We start from the raw sequence: 13,625 nt of genomic DNA on the forward strand, positions 1-13,625 counted from the left end.
ATTGTCAACCTGGTGACTGGGGCAAGTATTTAAAGACTGGGATGAAAGGATACCAAAACTGGAGTTTTGGAACTAGAGGTGTGTTCCTTGGAAAAACACGGTAGTCATAAAAATAGTTAAAAACAGCAATAAAACTGATATTCTTGACCTATGACCACAACTGAGCCCCAAATTTCCATTGCTAAGTGAGGCAGTTGTTAAATGAGTTTTGCCTCATTTTATGACCTTTCTTGCCCCTTGTTAACTGAATCACTTCAGTTGTTAAATTAGTAACAGGGTTGTTAAGTAAATCTGGCTTCCCTCATTGACTTTGCTTGTGACATGGTTGCTAAGCATCTGAATTTTGATCATTTTGAATTACAGGGAGGCTGCAACAGTTGTAAGTATGAAAAACTCACTTTTTTCAGCGCTGTTGTAACTTCGAACGGTCATTGAATGGCTGTAAGTTGAGGAGTACCTGCAACTGTTGATATTAAATTTATGAACAGTCCTTGATTTATGAACAGTCACCTAGTCACTCTGCAAAGTCATGATGGACCTCCATGGAGGTCCTTCTGACTTGGTTCCAAGTTCTGACAGCCGCCGTCTCCCTCCCCTCCATGCTTGCATCACTGCCTTTTGGGGTGCTCAGCAACTGACCCCACACCTATGGCCATTTGCAATATCCCATGAATGCATTTTACAACTTTTTTACTGAAAACCTAAATATAACAAACAGTGGGTCTTCTTAAGCACAGCAGTCTCTTATCGACCACGGCAGTTGCTTTACAAAAAGCATTGTAAAATTGGGTCCATTATAGTTATAAGTCAAGGGCTACTTGTATCGCTCCTTAAAAAAAAAAAAAGCTTTCTAAACTTTTGTGTACCATTCATCTCTCCTCCATGATTTTTCAATAATCCCTAAATTATATCCCCCAGATTACGTATTTTTTATCATCTGCCACCCAAATGCTGGTTGGCATAAAAGGAAGGAACTGGGATTTTTGTGTCCTTTTAGAGCACAGCCACGAAGGCCTAATTTCTCCTAACCAACCTGTCCCAATATTAAGGTGCATTCTGAAGGCACTGTTGAATTTTCTTGCGGTTCAGAATAAGGCTGGTAATGACCACGAAATTTGCATTTTATCCTGTAGTGCCTTGGTTGCAGGTTGTTCTCCACAGTGACTGATCTGGACTAAGCCCAGGGCCTTTGTGGTGCCTAATTAAGACCTTATATTCTCCTGGTCTAAGGTGGAATGAGAATATTTTGGAACTGACTGTTCCTAAGGACAGAGGGTATGAATGTTAATTTATCTAATTTTGCATTTCTGGAGCAAGGCACCAGACCTACGTTCTAAAGTTCCAATCCTTTAACCTTTATTGTTCAAAGGAGTGAACTGCAATTCTTAAAAGCACAAATATTACAAAAATGTCTACCTAAAAAGGCAAAAAGGATTTTTTAAAAAAACAGTAAAAAAGTGAACCAAATGTATAACACTGGGAAAAGTTGCATGCAAACACTATTCACTCAACACAGTTGGCGCCTTTTGGAGGAAAAGTGATGTATGCCCTTGATTTCTCCAGCCATCTCTATCTTTCTGCTTTTGGCGCTCATGGCTGATTTCTGTGATTTGTCCACCACAACACAGGAAGGGACGTCTGTGAAGATCTCTGCTTATGAAAGATGGCAACATCCCTCGGATATCCTTTGAAGGATGACAGAACCGCAGACTTTAATGCCAAATGCATCATTTCATTGGTTGTGTTGCCAAGGCTTTAATCATGTTTATTTTTATGGGTTCGTGTTTTACTGTTAGAATAATGTTAGTGTGATTAGTTGCTCTGTACATCTTGCGGTGACAAAGACATTGATAAACTACCTCCATGAAACATTGCTTGTGTTCTTTTGTGGTCTTGAGTCATGACTGGCTCTGTAGAGTGGAAGGAAACCATAGAGAAAGGACTGTACCATCACCACCAATGTGAAATGTGAAACTAACCTGGAGATCTGAGTCAGTAACCATTAAAAAAAGCTCTTTGCGTCATACTCCTTGCTTTTCTGTGTGAACTGAATTAGGCCTTCTGTGACCAAAAGAACTGCCGAAATGCAGATGAATACTTTGTTTTCAAGAAAATAAGACCCATCTGGAAAATAAGCCCTAGCAAGATTTTTTAGGATGCTTGTAATATAAGCCCTCCCCCCAAAATCAGCCCCAGTTAAGGTTGTCAGCCAGACAGATGCATTTAGTACTGTATTTCCCCGAATATAAGCCCTAACCAGAAAATAAGCCCTAATGTGTCTTGGAGCAAAAATTAATATAAGACCCGGTCTTATTTTCAGGGAAACACGGTACTACAAACTCAAGTGTAACACTGGCAAACTTCTGGCACTCCCTAGATTCTTGATGCAGCCCTCCCTATTATCAGAGCTATCCTGGGAGTTGTATATCATCCTAGCTATATTGAAGGTGGCAAGGGTTTTGTTTCATTAACTCGGATCATCAGTTTCTTATCTTGCCACATTTGCTCTTTACTGGTTAAATTGGCCTGTAGAAGTTTAGTTATTTGTTTAATTGGCTTACATGACCCCAATCACCATCAGCTCTGAGCAATTTATGGTACATACCCAATCTCTTTTTGGTATACTAAAAACATTTAGTACACAGGTAGTTCTCACTTAACAACCTGTCAGTTAGCGACTGAAGTTACAACAGACCTTGGTTCCAGGGCACTTGACAATTAGCTCACCTTTATAGCTACCTGCAGTGTTCCATGGATCATGTGAGCATTTATGATGCTTCTTTGGCAGTTTCTGGCAAAAAACATCCATGCAAATACATTGGATCACTGAAAAACCACGATGTTCACTTAAGGCCTGGCATTCATTTAATGACTGCTGCGAAAAATGTCATAAAGTCAGGTCAAGTCATATGAGATTTTTGATGTCATGAGTTAACAATGGAATTCTCCATTATGTTGTAGGTTGTGGACTTCCTGTATGTAACACGAGAAATTACCAGAATGGTATATATATACATCTCTTCAGAAGAAGTGAGAGATGCAGATGTTTACATTTGTCATGTCTACAAATGGGGGGGGGGAGGTTACAAGTCTTCCATCTACCCACCTCTCCCCTATTTTTATATCCTATGTGGTGGTTTCAAGAGGCAGGTACTCTATGACTGCTTTCAGCCTATATGGGATTTATCAGACACAGGTAGACAGATCTTAGTCAATGGGGTTCAAACCACTATGGGGGGTTGAACTCATGGATCTTGGCACTTTAGAGCATCAGGACTTAGATCAGGGGTCCTCAACCTTGGCAAGTTTAAGATTTGTGGACTTCAACTCTCAGAATTCTGGGAGTTGACGTCCACAAGTCTTAAACTTGCCAAGGTTGAGGACCCCTGACTTAGATAGCTCCTGAGACTTTGCATATAGTTACTTAAAGTGCTAAAGTCCATTTCAGTTCCCCACTGAGGGTTTGAACCCCATCAAATAATACACAGCTACCTACATCTGACAAGTGTCAATTAGGATAAAAGTGGGGAGCTAGTGCCCGCCTCCAGATGGATAATGTGAGTGGTAAGATCAGGGAAAAAAAAAAAAACATTTAACAAATCAGCAATTCTACTTTGTTTCCCACCAGGTAAGCAAGCCAAGACCCCACTTTGCAAGAGAAAGCAAATTCACAATATCTCAAATCCTGATGGGATATGGAAGGTTTAAGATTGATTGGCGATGGGTTGTTAAGTCAATGTTCATTCTTAGCAACCACATCATCACATGATGATCTATCCCCAATCTGTTCTTTAAAGCCTTCTAACCTTGGTGTTCTCTGAGCTTGGTTGTTTTCCTACAAACATTTCATTACCCAAACTAGGTAACCACATCAGTACTAGTACTGGGACGGGTGATATTTATTTATTTATTTATTTATGAGACTTATATACCGCTTTAAGTGCAAGCACTCTCTAAGCGGTGTAGACCAGTAAGCAATGTATGTATGTATGTATGTATGTATGGGTCCTCATTTTACCTACCCCGGAAGGATGGAAGGCTGAGTCAACCTTGAGCCGGTGAGATTTGAACCGCTGACCTGCTGAACACAGTCAGCTAAAATGGCCTGCAGTACTGCACTCTAACTGCTGCGCCACCTCGGCTCTTACCTAGTTTGGTAATAAAACATCTGCAAAAAAGCAACCAAGCTCAGAGAGCAGCAAGGACCCCTCATTTCAACCCTGAGCTATCAATATTCTCCTCTATTTGTCTTCTAACCCTTCACCACTATCACTCAGTCCGTTCACCTTGCTACTGGTCATCCTCTTTCCTCCTGCCTTTCCCAAGCCTAGTCCAGAGAGCTAGGTCTTTGCATAATGAATAGAATAGAATAAAATAACAGAATTGGAAGGGACCTTGTAGGTCATCGAGTTCCACCTCTCACCAAGCACTTAATGTGTCCTTAGTAGATAATTTGAGCTGGATCATTTGTGCCTTGAATGAGAACTACGGATTGATTTATTCAATGTCCATTTGTTTATTCCCTTGCTGTCCATGGTATTTTCAGGAGTTTTCTCCAAGAACAGTTTTTAAGAAACTTCTAACATCCAGCAAGATTGGACCTAGGAAGGTTTCAGAATTTGATGTTTTTCCAAGGGAGAGAGGCTGCAACTGAAGCATCCATGGTAGCAGTGTTCCAATATCTCAGGGGCTGCCACAAAGAAGGGGGAGTCAACCTATTCTCCAAAGCGCCTGAAGACAGGATAAGAAGCAACGGATGGAAACTAATCAAGGAGAGAAGCAACCTAGAACTAAGGAGAAACTTCCTGGCAGTTAGAACAATTAACCAGTGGAACAACCTGCCTCCAGAAGTTGTGAATGCTCCAACATTGGAAGTTTTTAAGAAGAGAATGGACAGCCATTTGTCCTAAATGGTATAGGGTTTCCTGCCTGAGCAGGGGGTTGGACTAGATGACTCCAAGGTCCCTTCCAACTTTACTATTATTATTATTAAGTTCTTGCTGATGACATTCCTTGATTAAAGAACCTAAGGAAACCTAATATTCTTTATCTATCTGAATAACAATCAGAAGAAGGCTGTTCTGAATCTACAGTATCCAGGTCCTGTAGGTTCTAGAAGTGACAAGTGCACTTTGAATTGCACTTGGAGCCACAACGAAGTGGAGATGTTCTGTGACTGAACAGTTCAGATGTGACCCAGGACTTGTAAGCGTTCTCCAACTGATAAACATAATAAATTTACCTTTTATATGAAAATACAGATAGAAAGTTCCTCCACTTCTCCAGACAGCAGAAGCCCCTCGTAATGTGCCTAGAAATTGTTGCAAGAACCGTCTGTGAAACAATAGGATAGAATGAAAGTTTCCCACAGTGACTATAGTGATGACACGTTAATTTGACAGCAACTTGTTAGCCCAGTTGCTTGTTCCTACCTTGACTAAAATATATTTATCTGGCTAGCCACACAGAAGGAAAATGAAGATTAACTTTTGCAGCTTCATTACTGTATCCTGATCTTATTTTGTCTTCCACTGTTGAGTATCTTCCAATAGCCGTTACATAAAGGCCGTTATCAAGCCCTCCCAGATTGTTTCCTGTTTCTTACAAATTCCTTCACTAGTTTCATTTCTTTTGCTTCTTTCCTTTTCCTTTGTGGTCTTCAACCTGTGGTTGCCACCCAAATGTGTGACGAATTGAAGCACTTCTCCAGCCTGTTGTCTTCAGATCTGACGATATGGCTACTAGTTCTCAACATTGGTTAAGGAGCATCTTTGCCTCCAACATCTCCATGGTTAGGAAAGGCAGCAATTTTACTTGGAAAAGGTGCTAAGTCCAACTCCAGTTTCGAAATAGGCAGGGACTAGGAGGGTGTGTGTGGGGGAAAAGCTTCTAAAAGCAGCTTTTACATTAGTAAGGGAGTCATGGCATCTGGGCTTCTTTTCTTTTTGGTTCGAAACATTTCGCTACTTATCCAAGAATCTCAAAGGTCTTTTTTCAAGAAGCAACTGGACCTTCTTTGTTTTTCCTTGAAGATGTTTTGCTTCTCACCCAAGAAGCTATTTCAATTCACTTCATTTGAGAACTGAAGAAGCTTCTTGGATGAGAAATGAAATATCTTCAAGAAAGTCAAGTTGCCCCTTGAAAGAGCACCTTTGGAACAGCCATGACTTGGATATCTGAGAAACTCCATAGATATTTATTCAAGTAGCTTCCTTAGTCTGAGCACGTTGGTCAGGGGGAACCCCTCCATTTTTCATTTTTTCACCTAATCTAAATAGGCTGCTTAGATGAGTAGGCAGAGAGGCATTAAGGGCCTTGTTCCTAAAACCTTCTCTTAGTTGGGTCACCTTCCTGGTGAACCTTTGAAGTGATCCCTATCTTGGTGGTCCCTATCTTGGGAACTTATGCAAGAGCAGCATTAAAAAAAATGGAGGACAAGTTGGGTCTGAGGCCTCCACCTCTATTGAGGGAAGGATTGTTCACTTTAGCATACATGGATTTCCTCACTTCTCTCTCAAACCATCTATCTTCCCTGATCAAAATGTGAACATTATGGTCCTCAAAAGAGTGCCCTTTTTCTTTTAAGTGAAGGCATACTGCTGATTCTGGTCCTCTGATGTTGCTTCTCCTGTGCACCTGTGAAGAAGCTACTTGGATAGCTTCTTCACAGATAAGAAGTAAAGATGTCTAATTGACATGGCTCAACCTCCAGACAACTCTATCTGTATGATTTGAGAATCTTCATCGACATTACTGTTAAGTCCTTGGTTTAATGGCAAATGAAGAGCACGCATTCTGTAACCAACAGCTCTTTATTTCTCTTCTGCTCACTCCAACAACAACTCTGAGGCTCACAGGCCTCTTATCTTGTGACCGGATCCCTGGACAAAACGGTTACAGGGAATGGCACGCTTTCGTGCCTCACGCATGTGCGCAAGGCTGGCGCCATTCAGTCTGGTCCCGGGCAGCTTGCAAATGCCCAGGACCATAGCAATGTCCCTAGCCTGCTTTTGCAGGCTCCGGACACAACACCCCTTCCCCCCGGATAAAGCTTACCGGGTACACATGTGCGACCTCTCTGAAGGGACGTGGTATCTGAATCCATCATTTAAATGCATGGACTGTAGATATCTATCTATCTATCTATCTATCTATCTATCTATCTATCTATCTATCTATCTATCTATCTATCTATCTATCTATCTCGTGGATCACACCCTTGTATGATGCCATGCCATTGTTTTGGGAATTATGGTACCAGCACTTCAAAACCCAAACTACACCATTTATTTATAGCATTGCTGCCTTGTTTTTTTTTCCTGACTTGACAACGTCACAAACTTCTTAAAGTGTTTGGGTGGGTGTTTAACCTGTTGCGACCTCCTTGGACCTTGGGAACACCCTTGGCTTTCTTGTTCAACTACCAGGGTTGAGATGCCCTCTCTTTGCTGCCCTAGTAGTCCCAGTGACCTTGGTTCTGTTGCCTGGCCTGCTTGCTCGCCCACCTGGCTTGGCAGACCAGGACTTTGTTCCATCCCATACCCAGTTGACCTGTGTAGGCTGGCTGGACTCTCTGAGTCCCACTCAGTATTTCGTGGACTTGTGGTATTCTCCAGATCCACAATGGACCTTCCTTGGGAACACAGTCCTTCACTCCCAAGCCCAACAGAAGGGTTGTCTGGGGTAGCTGCGGTGCCCCAATACCCTATGGTTCCCCATTCTGTGCCAGAGGTACCAGAGTCAGGATTCGCCTCTCTGTCTACCCCCTTTCCCAGTGACTTTCTTCTGGGAGCAATTGCAGAATTGGGCCAGTTTCCTTGGGTTGATGCCAGTTCTCTTGTAGTCTTTGATTTGTTTGGATACCCCCAGTTAGTCTCTCTGTCTGGAGTGCTGTAGTGTGTGTGTGAATAGTGTGGGTACCCCCGTGTGACTCCCTGGCCGGAGTAATTAATGGTGTGGGCATTTTCCCATGTCCCCATGAATTCCTGTTGGGCACACTTGCGGAACCTTGAGAGGTGCCTTCCCTGGCCTTCTCAGCTGCCCTTGACTGCTGACAGTGACCTTCAACACTCACATTATAAACCTCCTCCCGCCCCAGAGAAGAAGTAGGAGCGGAAGAGGAAGAGTCCAGTCTCGTACGCAGATGATCTATGTGCCGCTGAAGAACACAACTGTTGCCCAAGGACATGTCGTAGGACAAAGGTCCAGAGACCTTGCAGATCACAGCTGGAATCCAAAGATGACTGGGCCCATAGTTTCAGGTCCAAACCGGAGCGCCCACTTGCAAACACCTAGGTGCCCGTGGCTGTGAGACTGAAGGTGGCACCCGATCAGGGTGCAATCTGTCAAGTTTAGTTATTAGTCTGCGACCCAGCGGAGTTCATCTGGGCTCTTTCCAGTGGATGTACAAGGTGTGGTGCGGTGTGCAAGAAGAAAGTCTGCTAACCTGTGATGCCAGTCACCGTAAGTCAGTTTATTGAGAGCATCCTTGGTGGTGCTCACCATACGCTCAGCCATACCGTTGATGGTTGGGTAGAAAGGAGTCAAAGTCGCATGACAGATCGTGTTGGCTTGAAGAAAAGCCTGGAACTCAGAAGAAGTGAATTGAGGACCGTTATCTGAAACCAGAACATCTGGAAGGCCATGTGCTGCAAAAATGCCTCTCAACACCTGGATTGTCCTGGCAGTAGTAGTGGAGGAAACAGGAACAACCTCTAGCCACTTTGAATGGTTATCAACAAGGACCAAGAAGAATTGTCCCTGAAAGGGCCCAGCGTAATCTATATGGACTCTGGACCAAGGTGATTGGGTTTCCTCCCACCTATGCACAGGGGCCTGAGGCACTTCTGGCCATGAGTGCTGGCACAAATGACATCCGTGCACATGAGCCTCTATAGTCTTGTTGAACCCAGGCCACCACAGATGGCTGTGCACAAGCACTTTCATCCTGACAATGCTAGGATGACCCTCATGTAGGGAGACCAAGCTTCTTGGTCTCAAGGAGGCAGGGATAACAATCCTGCTGCCCCACAACAGGCAACCCTTAAAGGTGGATAACTCATGCTTCTTGAGCCAGAAGCTTTGGAACTCAGTACCTGGACTTCTGTCAGGCCATCCAGACAAAACCCATGAAAGCACACGTGTAAGAGTGTGATCTGTGGCAGTTTCTGCAGCCACATTCCTGGCATTGAGGGGAGATTCTGGCAACTCCTGAATGGAGAGAATATTGATGGAAGGAGCAGGATCTGCTTCTACCAGCTTCAGAGGTAGACGACTTAGGCCCTCAGCGTGACCCATTTCCTTACCTGATTTGTGAACTAAAGTATAATCATAAGCTGATAGGAAAATGGACCACCTCAGCATTCTAGGGGATATAATGTGAGGGGTTTGTTTGTTAGTGGTAAACAACCCAGCAGAGGCTTGTGGTCTGTGTAGACCATGAAATGGCGGCCGTATAAGAAATCATGAAATTTCTTAATGCCAGCCACTATGGCCATTGCTTCCCTGTTTATTTGAGCGTAATTACACTCAGCAGAAGACAGAGTCCTAGAACAGTGGTTCTCAACCTTTTTAATGCCGTGACCCCCAACCGATCGTAAGTCGAGGACTACTCAACCATTCGTAAGTTGAGGACTACTCAACTGGTGCAGCACCATTTGCAGAATGGGACTTTTGGTGGGCTCAGCAGGGCATAGACAGCCTGGACAATTCATATTGGCTTTTGAAAACCAATAGAATTAGACTCTATTCAAGAGAGTCTATTCTATTGGCTTTCAAAAGCCAATAGAATAAAAGGGAGTAGCACAGCTAAGGAAAAGGGGGAAAAAATGGCAGACTGCGTTGTTTAGCGACCCCCGTGAAATGGTCGTTCGACCCCAAATGAGGTCCCGACCCACAGGTTGAGAACCAATGTCCTAGAATAATATGCCACAGGAACCTAAGTTCCATCAGCCCTCAAGTGGCTAAGTACAGCTTCTACCCCATAAGCAGATGCATCTCAAGCGATGCAGACAGGTAATTGTTCATTGAAATGTGCAAGCACATCATTGGACGTTAGCAAGGCCTTGACCTCATTGAAGCTCTTTTTGTGGATTTTTGTCCACTGCCAAGCTGCCTGCTTGTCTAAAAGCCGATGTAGTAGTCCTGCTACACCAGCTTTGTGAGGTAGAAAAGCATTGTAAAAATTCAAGAGGCCTAGGAAAGCCTGCAGTTCACTTTTAGACTTGGGGCTAGGAACCTGTTGTATAGCCTTCAATTTAGATTTAACAGGGTGAATACCTTGGGCATCTATTCTGAATCCTAAGAAATCTGTAGAAGTGACTCCTATCTTACACTTGTCTTTTTTTAGTTTTAGGCCTGCTCTTCGGAAATGAAGCAAAACAGCCCTTAATCTCTCTGCTAAATTCTGAGTAGATTCTCCAGCAATAAGGACATCATCAAAATAGGGGCAAACTCCAAGGATACCCCTAAGTGTACTCTCCATGACATTTTGGAATATGCCAGGGGCTACATTTACCCCAAATTGCAGTCTCTTGACCTTGAATGCACCCCTATGCATTACAATGGTCTGTGCTTCAGCAGCTGCTTCATCAACAGGTAACTGTTGATATGCCTGTGCCAGATGGAGCTTTGAGGGAGGCCAAAATATGGCTGACTACTGGTACTGGGTATGCATGCTGTTACAGTGCCTTGTTTAGTGAGCACTTGTAGTCTGCACATATGCGTATGTCCCCATTAGCCTTGAGAGGAGTGACTATGGGGGTTTCCCATGGACTTGAATCTATAGGCTCTAAAATGCCTTGCTGGATCAATTTATCCAGCTCAGCATCAATTTTACCCTTTAGTGCAAAAGGTACTCTCCTAGCTTTAACCCTAATGGGTGTGATAGTGGGGTCAAGCCTTAATGAAACTGGAGGCCCATTGTAGGACAAAAGCTGTGGACTAAAGACATCTGCAAACTCCTCACAGACTTCTGCTAGGCCCAATGTTTGCAAATATTGCAGCTCAGTAACCTGGATTCCCAAGGCCTCAAACCAATCGAGTCCTATAAGACTCATTCGTTCACCCCCAACAACCAACACATCCGATGGACTTTCAAAATCCTTGTGCTGCACTGTAAGGGTGGCCTCCCCTTTTACACACACCTTGGAATTTTGAAAATATGTTAAGATTATGTTGGATGGCCTAAGTTTGGCCTGGAACCCACTACTATTGCAAATCTTTCTAAATGTATGAATGGAAATGATTGAAAGAGCGGACCCAGTGTCCAGCTCCATGGTTAAAGGAACCCTTTGCAACCTCACCTTAAGTGACAACTTCTTTTTAAGGGGTTTGTGTGTGCCTGTTCTGCAAATACTTCTGTGCGATGCGCAGAAACCCACCCTGTTTTGGCTGGGGAACCTGGTACCTTTCAGACACAATTCTTCTCAAGGTTGTACCTTCTGGCGACCCAAATAGATGGGTGCTATGTGGCCTTGCCTGCCACACGCTCTGCAGATGGCACCTGAAGCATTTGGACGCAGCTGGAGCTTTCTCTTTGCCTTCCTTCTGCTTCCTTTCCGTGGACTGGTAAAGACAATCCACCTCTTCTTCAGGATCTTCCTCCGAGCCTTCTTGGACACCCTCAGGGTGCATGAAGACTGCTTCTGGATTGTTCTTGATGGGCTGCATATTCTTGACTGCCCCACCTGCTGCCTCCTCGGCCGTCACCTCTCTCAAAGCATCTTGGAATTAAATATCTTCTTTTGCAAAGAGTCTGTTGTAAGTATCTGTTCCTTAAACCACATACAAAACGGTCTCTCAGCCTTTCTCCCAAATCATTGAATTTGCAGGGTTTGGCTGCTCTTCTCAAAGCTGCAATGAATTCCTTGGCTGATTCACCTGCCCTCTGGTCCCTCCGTTCAAAAGTATGTCTCCACGCAATGACAGACATCTTGGGCTGGAAATGTTCTTTCAATAACTTCTTTAAGTCTGTGTATGTTACAGACTCTAGAGGAGCAGGGGCCGCCAAATTTTCCATGATTTCAAATGCATCCTGACCACAGACACAGAATAGGGTTGCAGCCTTCAAGCCATCTTCTCTGACTTGGTTCACCCTAAAGTAATTTTCTACTCTAGCAACATAGGACTCCCATCTATCTGGGTGGGCAACATCGAATCCTGACAAATGATCTATCTTCGCCATCCTTACTTCTAGGCCTGGGAAGGAGTCTATCAGCTGAGCTTACCTCCAGTGACGCTGTACTGGCAGGCCAGACGCTGAGTTTAATGCCGTCTTCCCTTCCTCAAGGACTCCTTGGGTAAGTCTTACAGCCTTCTTCTTTAAGCCTGCAAGTTATCCCACCTTCGTCGCTAGTGTTAAGTTCTTGGTTTAATGGCGAATGAAGAGCACACATTCGGTAACCAACAGCTCTTTATTTCTCTTCTGCTCACTCCAACAACAACTCTGAGGCTTGCAGGCCTCTTATCTTGTGACCGGATCCCCGGACAAAACGGTTACAGGGAATGGCGCGCTTTCGCACCTCGCACATGCGCGCAAGGCTGGTGCCATTCAGTCTGGTCCCGGGCAGCTTGCAAACACCCGGGACCATACCAATGTCCCGAGCCTGCTTTTGCAGGCTCGGGACACAACAATTACAGTCGTAAGTTGTATCAAGGAGAGAAGCCACCTAGAACTAAGGAGAAACTTCCTGACAGTGAGAACAATTAATCAGTGGAACAGCCTGCCTCCAGAAGCAGTAAATGCTCCAACACTGGAAGTTTTTAAGAAGAGACTGGACAGCCATTTGTCCGAAATGGTGTAGGGTTTCCTGCCTGAGCAGGGGGTTGGACTAAATGACCTCCAAGGTCCCTTCCAACTTTACTACTATTACTATTACTACTTACAAGAACATTTAGTACTAGACTGTGAAGAACTCTGGTCACTACTAAGTCAGAAGGATACAAAACTGATGCAGTACCTGCTGAAATATGGAAAGGAATGAAGAGTCAAGCTTCCTACCATCAAAGAAAGGAAACTTAAGAGGGTGTGCAGACTATTGTACAATATCCTTAATTTCACATGCTAGCATAACCAGTCCTGCCTGGGGTATTCTGAGAGCTGAAGTACACACTTCTTAAAATGGCTAAGGTTAAGAAACATTGGTCTAGAACATTGAGCATGATTTTAAAACTGGAGGAAGAAGCATCAATAATCTGAGCTCTGCTGATAATACTATTCAGATAACTAAACATGCAAATAATTAGCAAGCTCTGATAAGGAAAGTCAAAGAACACAGTGAAAAAAATGGGACTCAGATTAAATATAAAGAAGACCAAGCCAATAACAGCAAATATAGCAGCCTATCTTAGAACAAATAGTGAAGATACTGAAGGAGTGGAAAGTCTCTGCCTTTTAGAATTAGTTATCAGCAGTAAAGGAACCAGTAGCCAAGAAACCAGAAACTAGTACCAGAAACTAGTACTTGGTAGAATTGAATTAAAGATCTAAGAAAATAAATTCAGATGCTCTAATGTAATATTTTTCAACCTTAGAAACTTGAAGATGTGCGGACTTTAACTCCCAGAATTCCCCAGCCAGCCATGTTTGTTTCGTGATTTGAAGTCCACACATCTTCAAGTTGCTA

At 43.7% G+C, this 13,625-nt stretch overlaps 1 protein-coding gene across 2 annotated transcripts in view; it reads left to right on the forward strand.

Moving 5' to 3' along the window:
• The window catches only part of SPN (sialophorin), a 29,293-nt gene that overhangs the window by 676 nt on the left and 14,992 nt on the right, over positions 1–13,625 (forward strand). The gene's annotated exons all lie outside the window — the stretch shown is intronic.

The sequence above is a fragment of the Crotalus tigris genome, unplaced genomic scaffold (genome assembly GCF_016545835.1).
Source record: "Crotalus tigris isolate CLP2741 ecotype Arizona unplaced genomic scaffold, ASM1654583v1 scf7180000024427.8105951120:4207309, whole genome shotgun sequence".
Lineage (NCBI taxonomy): Eukaryota > Metazoa > Chordata > Lepidosauria > Squamata > Viperidae > Crotalus > Crotalus tigris.